Source organism: Pinus tabuliformis, chromosome J (genome assembly GCF_031772625.1).
Source record: "Pinus tabuliformis cultivar Carrire ecotype Pingquan chromosome J, CPIR1, whole genome shotgun sequence".
Lineage (NCBI taxonomy): Eukaryota > Viridiplantae > Streptophyta > Pinopsida > Pinales > Pinaceae > Pinus > Pinus tabuliformis.
Genome location: NC_142295.1, coordinates 957131583 through 957146199, shown reverse-complemented (window position 1 = coordinate 957146199; position 14617 = coordinate 957131583). Strand labels below are relative to the sequence as shown.

Below are 14617 nucleotides of genomic sequence, written 5' to 3'. Positions count from 1 at the left end.
AGCATCATCTAACACTATGTCCTTGACTCTTTTTGCGGTTGCTTGATTTGTCTTTCTCCAAAAAGACCAAAAATTTGAAGTAACCATGGCCCCAAGAGCAGTCTCGACCTCCCTCAACCTCTTCAACATGATGAATGAAGAGGCAAATTGTGTATCTGCAATCTTCAACAATGATAGATGGGTGCACTCCAGGACACGCTAGGACACACTCCAAGACACGCTGGGACATGCTCTAGGACACGTTGGGACACGCTCCAAGACAAGCTGGACACGAGAATCCCACGTTCTAGGACACACTAGACACGAGAATCAAACACGTATCCGAGAGAATCGTGTTTGATTCGTGGGATTTAGGACATGAGGGGGGGGACGAATCCGATTTCTTAGCTTACTTGTCAAGTGAAGATGAACTCTTCAACTTGATGCCATTGATGATGATAATTGATGATGCCTTGATGTCTTTGATGATGATGACAACTCCTTTTTTCTTCTACCCTTGAATGTGAAAACTTCAAGATGCTTTAAATTCCTTCGTTTTAATGATTGATAGAGCGAGGATCACAAGAAAGTTTCAGGTGTAGATGCCTTCTTTGAACGAACTAGAGTTTTGACTTTCTTCAAGATGATGTGATCATTGTCCTTGAAATGCCTTGGAGATGAGAGAATCTTCTTGATGCTTTGATGTCCTTGATACTTTTCTCAAACTTCGATCCCTGAGTGTCCTTTATTGAGCTGCCCTTCCTTGACTTGTCACCTTAGCTCTGATATCATGTTGAGAAATCGCAGGGCAGCAAAAGTAGGTGATTTCTCTTATTATGATAATTGTGTGTGATGTATTTTTACTTTTCTTAATTAGATTCTTCTTCGCTTGTTTTTTATTAGTGTTTTCTTCATCAAACAGCTACCAAACCATAAAGAACAATGAGACAAAGGACACAAGATGTAGGGGAACAACCAAGGCCAAAACCTCTCCAAGATGAGACGAAAACCCACTAGAATTCTTCTTCTTATAGAATCTTCAATTGACGAATTCCAAGACTTAGACCCTTGACCAAGAACCCCTCCAAGACCAAGTCTATATGCTTCCTCTTTGAATAGCTTCTCCTTCCAACAACTTCGACCTACTTTGCAACTGCAACTGCAACTTCGACTTGCTTAGGAACTGCAACTTCTCTTCTTTGCCTCGGTAGATTCTTTCTCCTAGAGAACTCGGCTTCCAAAAAAACAGCTCTTCTTGATGACCTAACTTCACTTCTGCAACTCGGTTTCACTGCAACAATATCTTCCCTAATTCCTTCGCACATGTGGAGAGTAGCCCAAAAACAAATACAAAACAGGTCGACCTTTCCTCCTTTCTTCTTCTTCTTCGCATTTCTTCTTGTCCTTATCATCAAACTTGTGTATGAGAATGAAGTATCTCCAAATGAGGCTGAGTGCCCTATAGATAGGCTTCCTTGAGCCTCCCAATAGGCCAACTTGACATGAACTTAGGCCGACTTGATGCTTGCATGTGTGACATGGTCTTGGAGAGTCTTTTGACTCTAATTTGACTCAAATAATTTTCTTACAATATCTAACATGGCCAAGAAGATTTATCCATACATGACAATGACTCTTTTGACTTTATAGACTCGATGACAAATCCTAGAAGCTCTCAATGGGAGCTTGACCTAAAATAAATTTCCCTTGAGCATGAAACCCATGCCTCAAGCATAATAATAATAAATTTATTTTCCTCTTTTCATTGAATAAAATCAACATTACATATGTCATTATGAAGACCGAACCTAGTTACATATTTCAACAGGACTGACTTTTGTCAGTGGAAAGTGGTAAGGTCTTGTGACTCACTCTCGATCATTTCTTCTTCATTATCTATATCAGTGTTCAACAGAGTAGAGACGAGATGCAAAAATGGTACATGATGACAGATGGCATGATGATGGATGGATTGGCAAGAGGAATTCTCCCTAGTTGAGAGGGAGGCTTAAAATTAGCAACTAGGGCCAAATTCTTCTTTGGGCAGCTCCTTTGAAGAAGATAATTGTGGCGTTGAATTCCTCTTTTCGAGAGGACCAAAATCGACCTAAAGATCATCAGATTTGGAAAAATATGTTTTTGAAATTAAGCCCTCTCAAGTGCAAATTGTCAAAGTTGGCTTGGGGTAAATTAATTAAATGGAACCCCTCTCCAAATCCTATAAAAGGAAGTGTCCTCCAACCTTATTCGACACATCAATCACACATTTGCTTCTCTCTGAAATGGCCGCAGAAGGAAGGTGTCTCCAGCAAAGGAAGAATGGATTGACGTCTGTGCAGGCATCTGTGCAGGGTTGTTTGATGGGCTGAGTATTCCTAGGAAGAAGGTCGAGCTTCTTAGAGGCAATTTTGGGCTTATCTATGAATTTTTCTGAGCATGTTTATCTTCCATTACAGGTCTGAGTTATCCCTGGGGTTGACCGCAGGCATAAGGGCAGAGCTGGGGTGGTTAGATGTATTTCTTAATGTGTGAAAACCCTCTCTTAGGTAGGTCACACCTTCAGAAGTTCCTCTCAGGCAGGCCGCAGACATTATGTTGTTGAACAGTGGTCCGTGAGGGTAAATACCTGCCCAGGTAAACCGCAGACCTGCTTTGGTGAAGGCAGATTGGCATCCGCCATCAAGGCGTGTTTGGTGGCTGGAATAAGCCCTGTCTTGTAGCTGATAGAGGACTGACTGTCTTGGAGGAGAGTCGCAGTTGTAGAAGGTTGTTCAGGTGAATATGTAAGGGCAGAAGCAGTGTGCCACATGCCCTAACCAGGAGCAGCTAGCAACAGAAATATTCTACAACCTAAAATCTGATGTATTTATGTAGCCTTGAATGCTAGTTGGATGGTTGACCTGATTGGTCAGATTATAGCAGCTCCTTGATAGACTGAAAGTAGCCCTAACCAGTCCAAGCTTCTTCTACAGTATGTCACCAACCTGAGAAGGTATATCTTGTCAGCTTCAGAAGTACATTTATGATTAAGGGCAGTGATAGTGCATCTCCTAATTAGCAAGTCAATCTTGACCTAGTATTATTGTATACTCTCTCTGTTGAACATTTGACATTAATAATAAGAAGAATTGATCAAGGGTTTTCCCCATCTTGGTGTTTTTCCCTGGCTTGAGTCATATTCTTGTGTTCTCTTCTCTTGGCCTGTCTTCAGCATTTTTCGTTTACGTTCTTTCTTCAGTTACTGTCAAAATAACTTATGTGATTGCAAATAGAAATATAATGGACTGTAAAATGGGCTATATGGATCTTTGAAGTAACTGTCCTAAGCAAAGAACATGTTAACCCAGAATTAACATTAATCAAGCAAAAGAAGAAAGTGAAACTTTGGAAGTGGTTGGGACTTGGGAGATGTGTTATCAGACTCAACATTGGTGGTGATATGAAGATGGTGTGCACACTTGTCGGGAGGTGGGGGAGGGGGTGGGCAATGGGGTTCTGAATGTCCCATGAATGAAGAAGGTGACACACCTATAGAAAGGAAAAACCTTCCAAAGATCATGAGAGTAACATCAAAAGTTTGAAAAAATCCTACAGTACCGGGGGGTGTGCCATGCACCATGTGCAGGGAGCTGCTAACTGATTTTCCAGCCCACACTAAACAATCCCAGTGACCCAAGGAAAGGCCGCACCACAGTTCTGGTCAGGGTATTTGTGTGAGAAGGGGGGATCAACATAGTTGGCCTCTTCCACCCATGCACAAGAACTGAGAAATTTCTATCTCTAGCTCTTACGGTTTCGAGGAGGGAGAAGCCAACCTAAGCAGAGCAATGATGGAATAGGGGGCCACCCCCAAGGACCACGACAGCCTCCCATTGGATGCCGGGCTTATCGCGTCAGCAGTTTGATTTATGAATGTAGATATTTGTGCTTCTTGTTGCGCACCAGAAGACTAGAAAGCAACTTATGCTTTGTGTTCATTTGGCAACTGGACTTTTATGCAGTATTGTATGTCCAAGTGGCAATTTTGTTAAAATGTTTTAGGGTGATTTTGGTAGAGGTATCCACCGAGTCCTGGACTAGAGAATGGTGACTGCTTAGCAACCTCTTATTATTATAAAATTGCCCTCCATTTAATAGTCAAAGCAAGCATTTTATTTCAATGAAAAAACTCCTAAACACTAGATTTGTGAAGGAGTGGGGACCTGCTATCCACTGCGTTACAGCTACAGGATACTACTGTGATCACACATAGTGGTGCTGTAGTGATAGGTAAATGTTAATTTTGTGAATGAAAAGTGTATTTGAAAAAATAAAATAAATGTTAGTTTGGGGAAAAAATAATGCATTGAGAAAAGAAAAGCAGAAGTATAATAATACTAGTTAAATTTTCGAAGTAGAACGCAACAAACCTGAATGATATGGAAAGCCCTGCTTAGGCATGATGTAAGGATTGTGCATTTCATGGGGTGACCATGATGAGGATGCTGACTGTTTCCGCTCTCGTGAGGCGTTGTCCAATCCTCCGTCCTGCTTGCCCTGCGACCTCCATTTTTTTGTGGGTGGATGTTGCGGCTCCTGCTGCTGATAGTGATCGTCTTCTTTTCTCCCGCCCCTCTTCTTCAATGTCCCTGATGCACCACCTGGCACGGTAACTGCTGATGTGGGCAGAGCAAGAGGGGCATTATTCGCATTGGCATTGAGATTGAGGTGCTGGTGTTGGGGTTTAACGATTTTTCTGACAGGTAACAGAAAATAGAATTTCTTGTCCCCAATCTGAAGCAAATCCTGAGAATCCAATTTGATGGGCGGGTTCCCCGGAGGTAGAGCACCCCTTCCACCAGGCAGCCATTCTTCCCAATGACTTCCAGGGCAAATCTTTTCCTGTCGAAGTCGTAGTAAATTCTGGCATGTTGACGGGAAATGTTCATGCCGCCCCCAAGGTAGGATAAGTCGATGTCAACAGAAGATTTCTTGCTATTCCGGCCGAGGACGATGGAGTAAGTCTGCATATAATATTCGAAGTCCTCTCCCTGTAGCTTGGCAAACCCCGCTTCCACGTCTCCCATTGCTGAAATATCGAAGGAGGGATGGATGGATGGAAATTTTGCTGTTTTAGTGCTGCAATGACCATCCAAAGAAATCGCACAATACTTTTAAGAGTTCGAAATACTCTGCAGAGTCCACCACGCACGGATTCGAACACAGGATCTCGTAGTGCCTGGCCCGAAACCCCAGTCTGCCCCAGTCATCGGTAAATTCATGGATTGGTTGATTCGACGGCCTCCGCGAGCACGGGCGTCATAACATGTGACCGTCGTTGATATCAACGATTTTACCGTAAGCGCACACGCAGAAGCTTTCCGTCGAACTTTGACGTGGTGAGGGCTTTTGTGTGGAATTTTGCGATCATGTTACATATCTGTATGTGTCACATTCGGATACAATGTTTTTGATATTTTATGATATCAGTTATCATTTTATGGATTAAAGTTTTAATGTGAAATAATTATTTTTTAAATTGGTTTATCTTTATTTTAAATCTTTATCTATCTATATTAAGTGTAGAAAAAGATCAAAAAAAAATATTTTGTATGGAGTAGAGTTGAGAATAAATGGTTTTGATAACGTCTTTTTGATTAATCACATCAGAAGTTGTTGGTTGACATTTCTAATTATTTAATGTGAATCACATTAGATGGTTCGAAACTACCAGCAACTTATAATTTATCAAATTGAGAATTGATCACAAAACTCTAAAATGAAGCAATAAATGGTTTTATAATTATAAATGTAATTATAATTTTATGTTTTTTATTCTATTTTTATTTTTAGTTTTATGTAATTTGACCCAGTTATAATTAATTATAAATATAACTATTAATTTTATGTTTTTTATTTTATTTTTAATTTTAATTTTGTGTAATTTGACTAAGTCATAATGTTTTAATGTTTCATTGATAATTATTATTATTATTATTTTTAATTTAATTTTTATTTATTTTGACCAAGTCAAAATGTTTATGAGACATTACAACATCTTAATTTTTTTAGATTTAATTTAAAGAAAGGAACTAGTTGTATCATCAATCATTTATGATCTAGTTGAAAAGTTGGCCATGCAAAATATAAAATTGCTCATAAGGGTGTTGACTAGGAAGGGGATGAAGAGGATTGATGGAGGAAGCAAGAACAAAGGAAATAAAACTTGTAGCAAGAATTATATAAGAAGGAGAGGACTATGCTTTATCTCCAAGGGATCTGGGGCACTTAGCCATTCATGTCTAGGTGAAAGGAAGGAGGCAACAAGGACAAAACAAAAGGAGATTCCTTCAAATCATGGGGAGTCTTCTATAGTTGGGTCGATCGATTTTCAGGATGGTGAGCAATAGTGTGATATTATTCAAAGAGACTTGCAAGATGATAAGCATTCAAAAGTGCATGAAAAAATTCTACTTATTGGTATTGATGAGGTAGACTATCATACAATATAGTCCATAGGTCTTCTAGAGGATGTCCATAAAGAATACGAGCAATCAAGTATAGATAGCAATCCACCAATGCATCTATGTTCAACAATTGGAGAGGATGAACAACAGATTGTCTTCATAGGTGGAAGAGGCCAAGCAGACTTGAGTGAGAAGGCAATAGTAGTGAACTTGCATGATGAGCATGATCATGAGGGGGAGCATGACATACATTACGTGCAGGATGAACCATTCCCAGAGTGTTAGTCAAAGGCTCAAGTTGGAGCTATGATAGTTGGGCATTTAGTGTAGGAAGATACAAAGACATTCAACAAGCAACCAAAATTGCCAGTAGAGGACTTTTGAGATAAGATCAAGTATTTCAAGGAAAATCTTATGATGTTGAAGCAGGGAGTCTGGACAACATGAGACATTGTCTTACAAGAGAACAAAAAAATTGTGGAGTCGATAGGAATATGTGCTGAGTCAACGACCAAGCTTTCTAGTGTAGAGGAACATCTCAAGTCCCTCACAAGGCAGGAAGAGAAGTTCAGTTGGGAGTTCCAGATCAACCCTCTATAGGAGAACATAGATATGGTTTTTGCGGCACTACCAACCCAACGTTATACATGAGGGTGAGCAGGGCAAAGTTCTCTAAATGGATCATGTTGGGTGACCGAGTGGAGCAACATGAGTTGAGCATCGGGCAGTATCAACATTGTAGACTTATTCCATGTGCAGACATTCATGCATTGGATCCTTCCCACTTGATGGATTGGCAAGAGGTTACGAGTTGGAACTCTATTAATGGGATGAATCCTAGGCGGATACTCTTAGCCAAGGGCATATTGCAACTTGGGCTCTTAGGCGTAAACAATGAGGGAGGCTTGAGATGCTATCATAACCCACAAGTCCCAAGACTTAGGTGGCATTAATATCAAAGTGAATCTATTGAGGGAAGGATTGGCCAGAGGATTATCTGATATCCAGGTATCGAAGGATCCATTCAAAATCATTTAGCATGGAGGCATGAGATAACACACTAGTTTGTATGGGATCCTGATATCAATGTGCATATGCTTATATTGTGAATAGAAGTGGATTGCTTGAGGGCAAGCAATATTTGAGTGAGAGGATTTGTAATATTCCCTTTTCTCGATATGGTCAAAATGGACAAAATCTACCCATGGTATTTACCGTGGTATTTGCCCATGGTATTTTCCTTCGTTTTTCGAGGGAAAACAATAAAATAAAGTTTCTAAAGAGTCCATCAAGCCTATAAAAAGGGATAGGAGCTAGGCATTGGGATCATCTTGAGTTTTCTATCTATTTGTGTTTTGTTGAGAACTCGACTTGGCAAGTTTTAGTTTGATCTAGGGACAAAAACCCCGCAGGGACTTTTGTTTGGTGGATTCCATCTAGGGTTCACGATTGTGCTTCATTGTCTTTGTTTCCTCATTTGATGAGCATTCGTGCATGCCATTGCAGGGGTTCCCATATTATTGTATGGCCATGCACTATTTTCTTCAGTTAATAATAAAAATAAAAGGCTGCATTTCTAGATCTCATTATGTTCAGTGTATTTGATTGCAAGAAATTCTAATTAGAACACTAAAGTGTGCTAGATCTGTGAAATTTTTTTACGTTTGAGATCTTACATATTTTGCTAGTGTTACTATTGTGCCTACTTTGAGGAAAGCTAAAGGGTCACCTTGGTTTTGTTACATTGAGGATCCTAGATAGGTCTAGGCAGGAGCGCACTTCTCCTTGGGTTGTCTTGGAGAAGGTAAAAGCCCTATAGGGAGAAGTGGGAAGATGGGTATCTGTATGTGGGAGCCTGGAAAGAGCTTGGACATCCTTGAGGGTAGTTGTAACTTCTAGAGTCAAAAGGGCCCTAAGACTTCCAAACCGACCTATCCTAGAGCCTTGGAAGGGTAGTGGCACAACCTAAGGGACTATATAAGCAGAGAAGGGGTGCACTACCTTGGGTTGTGCATATTGATGGGAAATGAGGGACTGTGGGTTGAAGTTGTTGCTAAGATTTGGTACATTGGCCTTGACCATGTTTGGTATTGATTGTGGGCTATAACTAGCTCAGGGGAAAATGAGGGACTATGGGTTGAAGTGTTGCTAAGTTTTGGTACCTTGGCCTTGACTATGTTTGATATTTATTGTGGACCATAACTAGCTTAAAGGAACCTTTGCCCTGGTAAAGTCATGGCCCTAACTTAGGAGTGACTCACTACTAAGAAAGTTAGAGTAGTAGAGGCTACGACTAAGAAGAACGTCCAAAGTTTGAAACTAATAAGACTATAGACAAACAAGTAAATTACAAGTACTTATTCTGGGTGATTATGTTGAATATCATGTTCTGTTTTGATGTCATGAATAATGTTGTTGCGGTTGTGTGCTATTTTACATGCTCGTTTTAAATGAAATTGTATGCATATATATCATATAAAACAAAGTATTGTTAGTATATTTTCAAGAGCATATTATTATTTTTATTGGAAATATAATTGTTATGCTCAATTTAAAGGGAAATTAACCAATACCATCCCAACACGCAACAGGGTGATTGGATACATTTCAAAGAAACCATTCCAACCGGCAGCAAGGTGGTTGGGTGAATTACAAGGGGATATCAAAACATGTCGAAACGCTCAACTGGCATGGGCCATGGGCGGTGCACAGGTGAAATATACCGCAAAACAAATGCCTTAAATGAAAGCGAATTGACTTGAAAGGCAACAGTTCGGCTAGAAAGAAGTTAAAAATCCATAAAATCAAACTCACCCCAGCATGCAGAGGCATAATTTTGTACCTATGGAACCATCATGAACAAAGAATATTAACCTCAATGTACTTATTTTCTCTGTCTTGGTTTATAATGATGCGCATACATGATACAAACCATCTGTGTGAAGTTAAATAATGCTTCTTATTCTGTGGAGCAGTGAAGGAAGTACATTGTTACATGTTGAGAGATGAACTTCGCTTATTAAAATAGGAGTTGGGCCGACGAGCTATTATATGCGGATGCAATCCGTATACTTCTCTGTGGCAAGCATGTAGAGACAGAATATGAAAACAGGGAGCAGCGAAGGAAGTACATTGTTATATGTTGAGAGATGAACTTGGCTCAGATGCAATCCGTATAGTTCTCTGTTGCAAGCATATAGGGACAGAAAAGTAGTGAATCAAGTCCATGACCACATGCGCAGACATGGATTTAGCTAGAATATCAATCTCGATACCAAGTTTGTAAGCAAGTATGCCACTTGCAGTAGTATGGAGAACGCATGCCTACTGTTTGGTAAAATGTATAAACCAGATATGTTCTTATGGAATGTTAATGTCAAAGGCTACATCTCAAGTGGTCTGTACAAGGAAGCCCTCACATTCTATAGCCGAATCATTGTACAGGCAGATAGCCGGATAATTCTACATTTCTGTTTGTATTCAAGACATGTACTAAGCTCCCTGTTCTTCTAGAGGGGAAGAAGGTTCATACCCATCTGGTCAAAAGTGGTTTTGTGTCAAATAGTAATTCACCTGCTATAATGTATTCCAAACGAGATGTCGTCTCATGGGGTAACACGATTGCTTGCTGCTTATGCTCAGAGTGAAGATGCCAAAGAAGCCTTGAGGCCGGAAGGAGTGAGCCATGATATTGTTGTCATGGTTAGCGTATTGCCAGTGTGTGCGCACTTAGGGGTTCTACGACATCGTGAATGGATCCATGCCCACATGATGAAGATTGAACTTGATCAAAACATTATCCCCAATCTTGTGATTATGTATGCCATGTGCAGTAGCATGGAGAATGCACGTAAACTGTTTGACAACATTAGTATTAGAATTGTTCTCTTATGGAATGCAACGATTAAATGCCATGTGGCAAGTGGTCTTTATGAGGACCCCCTTGCCATATTACCAAATGTATGGGATGTGTGAACAGCCAAATAATTTCATTTTTTCCTCTGTTCTTTAGGCATGTGTCAACTTGTCTGTTCTAAGAGAAAGGGAGAAGATCTAGGCCCATGTCAAAATTGAATTTGAGTTTGATGTCTTTGTTCTGGCAATGTATGTAAAGTGTGGAAATTTTGCAGCTGCACACTAATTCTTTAACAAATGCCTAAAAGGGATATAATCTTATTGAGCAGTGTGATCTTAGCATACACGCAGCATGGACATGCTAGTGAGGCCTTGGCATTTTTTAATCAGTTTAAATTGACGTAATCTAACCGAGTGATCAGCTTGGGTATTCTCCATCCATGTGAGTGTCTAGCAACTCTTCAACATGGTAAGCCTATTCATTGTTTTATTGTCAAAAATGAAATTGACTCGGATGTTTCTCAAGAGATTACCCGCATATCTATATATTGCAAGTGTGAAAACATATATATAGCTCGCTAGATGTTTGAAAATATTTCTGAAAGAGATTTGGTTTCCTGGAACACGATGTTTGATGGGTATGGAATGCATGGTTATGGTGAGGATGCCTTTGTTGTTTCCAGCAAATGTAACAGATGGAAGTTAAACCATATCATATCACTTTTACTTGCCTTTTATATTCATGTAGTCATTCAGGCTTAGTGGACTTGGGCTGGAAATGATTTCACTGCTTTAGTCAAGATTATGGCGTTACTCATAGGATGGAACACTATGCATGCATGGTTGACATTCTTGGTTATGCTCGACATCTTTATGAGGCTCAAACTTTTATCAAGATGATGCCAATAAAAATATTTCTAGCGTATGGAATGCCTTACTTGGTGCCTGCAGCCTTCGTTGCAATGTGGAGCTAGGAGAATGGGTTTTTGAGTTAGGTTCCAAGAATGTAGGAAACTATGTATTGCTATGGAACCTCTCAGTTGCAGCTGGAAGATGGGATGATGTAGCCAAAGCGAGAAAAATGTTACACCACAAGGGGTTAAAAAAGATTCAAGAGTGCAAGTTGGATTGAAATCAATAAGAGGGTCTATGCATTTGTTGTAGCAGCTAGATCACACCCGCAGTCACAAAAAATGTACATGGTTTTAGAGAGCTTGGCCCAACTAATGAAGGGTGGAGGTTATATAATAGACAAGTACTTTATTCTCCATTACATGAAGGAGTGTGACAAGAAGCATATCTTTTGAAACCAAAGTCAGAACTTTGTCATTTCTTTTGGGTTTGTTAGCTACAGGTCATCTCTTCACCCAACCAAAAGGCTTTGAATTCACATAACCAAAAGGCTTTGAATTGGTTATGTGTAGTGATTGTCATTGTGCCACCAAGTTTGTATCCAAGATTGTTTGAGGAGTCATTACATGATTATTTTGAGGGATGTAACAATTTTAACTATTTTAAGAATACAATATGTTATTGTGGGAAATTTTGGTGAAGGTTTAGTAAGTTGCCTTGTTAGATTTTGTTTGGGGTAACAACGGACATGTGTTTTAGTTTTTATGGTATCTAAGAGGCTAAGGAACACGAGATCTCCAAAACCCAAAAAAAAATTCGTAAAAAAAGACTTGGAGATGTCTCAATTAGCCACAATTAGAATATTCCTAAGTCTAACTGAGGAAAATTGGTTAATTAAAGTGAATTAAGTGAGGGAGTTCGATTTTGCTTTAGACTTCCAGAAAAGTTAATTGACAAAGTCAAAATGGTCTTAGCCGTCGGTTGAGATGTGATCGTGGCCACCAGGGCAACAACGAGAGATTATAAGAGCAAGTTGAAGGGTTTGGAGCAGGCACAATTTATCATTTGAGCAGTTCGACTTACCCAATTGCAGTATTCAAGATGGGCGCAATTGAAGTTAGGGAAACATCAGAAGCGGGGTTTCAACAGAGATTTGGAAGCAGGATTCCAAGGGAGTTTTCCTCAATATTTTTCCAGTGTCGGGAGATAGGAAGAGAATGTCGAATTATTTGCAGAGGAGGTTGTATTCAGCCAGTGCAAGTAGCTAGTTGACAATGCGAGTGGCAGAGGAGCTCGTTCAGTGAGTTAGTGGTCAGATCTATCATTCAAAGGCAGAGCAAGTGGGCCTAGAGTAGTCCAGGAGGCATGATGACTCGCTGGAGGGTGATTCTAGAGGCTGAATGAATTTCTGGGAGAGGAATCACCCTCCAGGCAACTCACACTTTCCTAGAGAGGGCCATATTGAGTAGCAGAGGGAGACGATTAGTCTCTACATTATTTTACTAGTGGAGATTAGTGTTTGCCGAAGATTTGTTAGTGAAAGGCAACCAGTTTTAATTTATCCTAAATTGTTCAATAATAATAAAACCCTCATCTGCTTGCACTAGTTTTCCCTTTGGGGTTTTTCCAGTGACATTTGTCCAAAAACAATGGTGTCAAACTTTTATGTGTGTGCATATGTTCTCAGTTTCAGTTTTTAAATTCCACAACGTTTTTAATTGTGAAGATTGTAGTATGATCTAATCATTATTTGCCAAAAAGTTAATTATAAAAGACAAATTTTTCAGTAGCTAAAATATTAAATTCTAGTTTATTGCAATCAAGAAAATTTCACATGGTATTAGAGCAAAGATCGAATCAGTGAAACTCTAGAGCGAGGGTTGTGCAGTTCAAAGGGAGATATGAAGCACATAAAACTAGATTTGTGCAGGCCTAGCCAGGTAGTGCGAATCGCAAAGGTAGAAATTCGATTTCCAGTCCAAGGAGGTGATCAAGAAGAAAAAGTGAATTGTCTTAGCTGTAGTAGTACGCGGTAAGGTTGTCAAAAAGGGTTTCCAGAGGCAAATCAAAACTCCCAGAGCAGATCTAGCACATAGATTTGCAACATAAGGGTTTTGCAGTAGCAAATTATCATAGAGTAGGAAGAGAAAGAACACGAGGGTTTCTTCTCTAGTATTCTCAAAGTCGGAGAAGGTCAAATTCATTTTGCATAACAGAGGGCCGAAGCAAGCAGATCGAATAACCAATTTACCCAGTGCGCAGATCTGAAGTAGTAATTTCATTTCTAGTTATTGAATCTATTTGTTGGAGGAAGTGTGAGCAACTTTAGAGGATAGAGGGAGGCAGTGTATTCGTTGGAACAAATTTCCAGAAGCATTTCTCAGGTGCCAAGACGAGTTGCAGGATCCAATGCATGTTACATGATTTAGTGTGAGCTATAGGCAAAGGGTGCAAATCTACAAAAGGAGGTCAAGTTAGTTTTTGCAGAGGAAACTTAGTGTTTCCAAATCGATTTACCAATTGGAGGAGTGATGGTTCTCCAGTTTATGGAGTTTCACAGTTTTTTCCATAGATGGCCGCAACAGGTTTGAGAAATCAAGATAGGTTGAATGGAGCTTCCAACTTTGGCATCTGAAAGGCAAGGATGCTATTCTTATTGGACGAGCACAATATGAAGGAGTTTTCTACAACAATGATAGTTATACCGATAGATCCAATCTAGTATTATGGCTAGAGGAGGGATAACGCCAAGGTGAATAGGATGATTCTCGATGCTGTTCAAGATCATATCATTCCACATGTCGCAGAAAAGACCATCGTGAAGGAGATGTGGGATGCCATAGTCAAGTTGTATCAAGATCCTTCCGAGAACCGAAAGATGACTCTCAAGGAGAAGCTAAGGACGGTTAAAATGAACAAGGGTGAGAACGTAATGTCATATCTCACCAAGATTTAATGTGTCAAAGATGAACTTACAACAGTTGGAGAAAAGCCAATTTATGACGAGCTTGTGCGGATAACTCTCAAACAGGTTTTCCAAGGAATGGTGAACGCTTGTCCAACTGATGTCTGGGTGTGACAAGTTTCCGGATTGGGAATGCCTGTGGAGTGACTTCACTAAGGAGGAGCTAAGGCTCAATCTTGTTGATGGCACTGCCAACAACAATAGCAAGGGACCGAAGGTAGAGAAGGAAGAAGAAAACATCACTCTTGTAGGGAAGGGAAAACCGAAGAAGGGTCTCAGCCAGGGACAAGACTCTAAAGGAGGGAAGAAGAAGAAAAATTTGTTGAAGGTCAAGTGCTTCATATGTGGTGAGATTGGTCATTATGCTCGCCAATGTCCGAAGAGGAAAAAGGACAAGAAAGGGAAGCAAATAATAGCTTTGACAGAGATCAAGGATTTGTCCACCAGATTGGAGGATGAATTCGCATTGATAGCAGCAGTACCTCTAGCAGGACGAGGAGTATAGCACTCTAGTTGTCAG

The 14617-nt window shown here is 40.0% G+C and overlaps 1 pseudogene across 1 annotated transcript in view; it reads right to left on the bottom strand.

The window, feature by feature from the left end:
- The window catches only part of LOC149229995 (FHA domain-containing protein FHA2-like), a 92419-nt pseudogene extending 87028 nt beyond the window's left edge, over positions 1–5391 (bottom strand). The window contains exon 1 of the transcript XR_016247978.1: positions 4389–5391. The product of XR_016247978.1 is annotated as an FHA domain-containing protein FHA2-like (transcript). The remainder of the gene's footprint in view (positions 1–4388) is intronic.
- Between the last annotated feature and the right edge of the window lie 9226 nt (positions 5392–14617).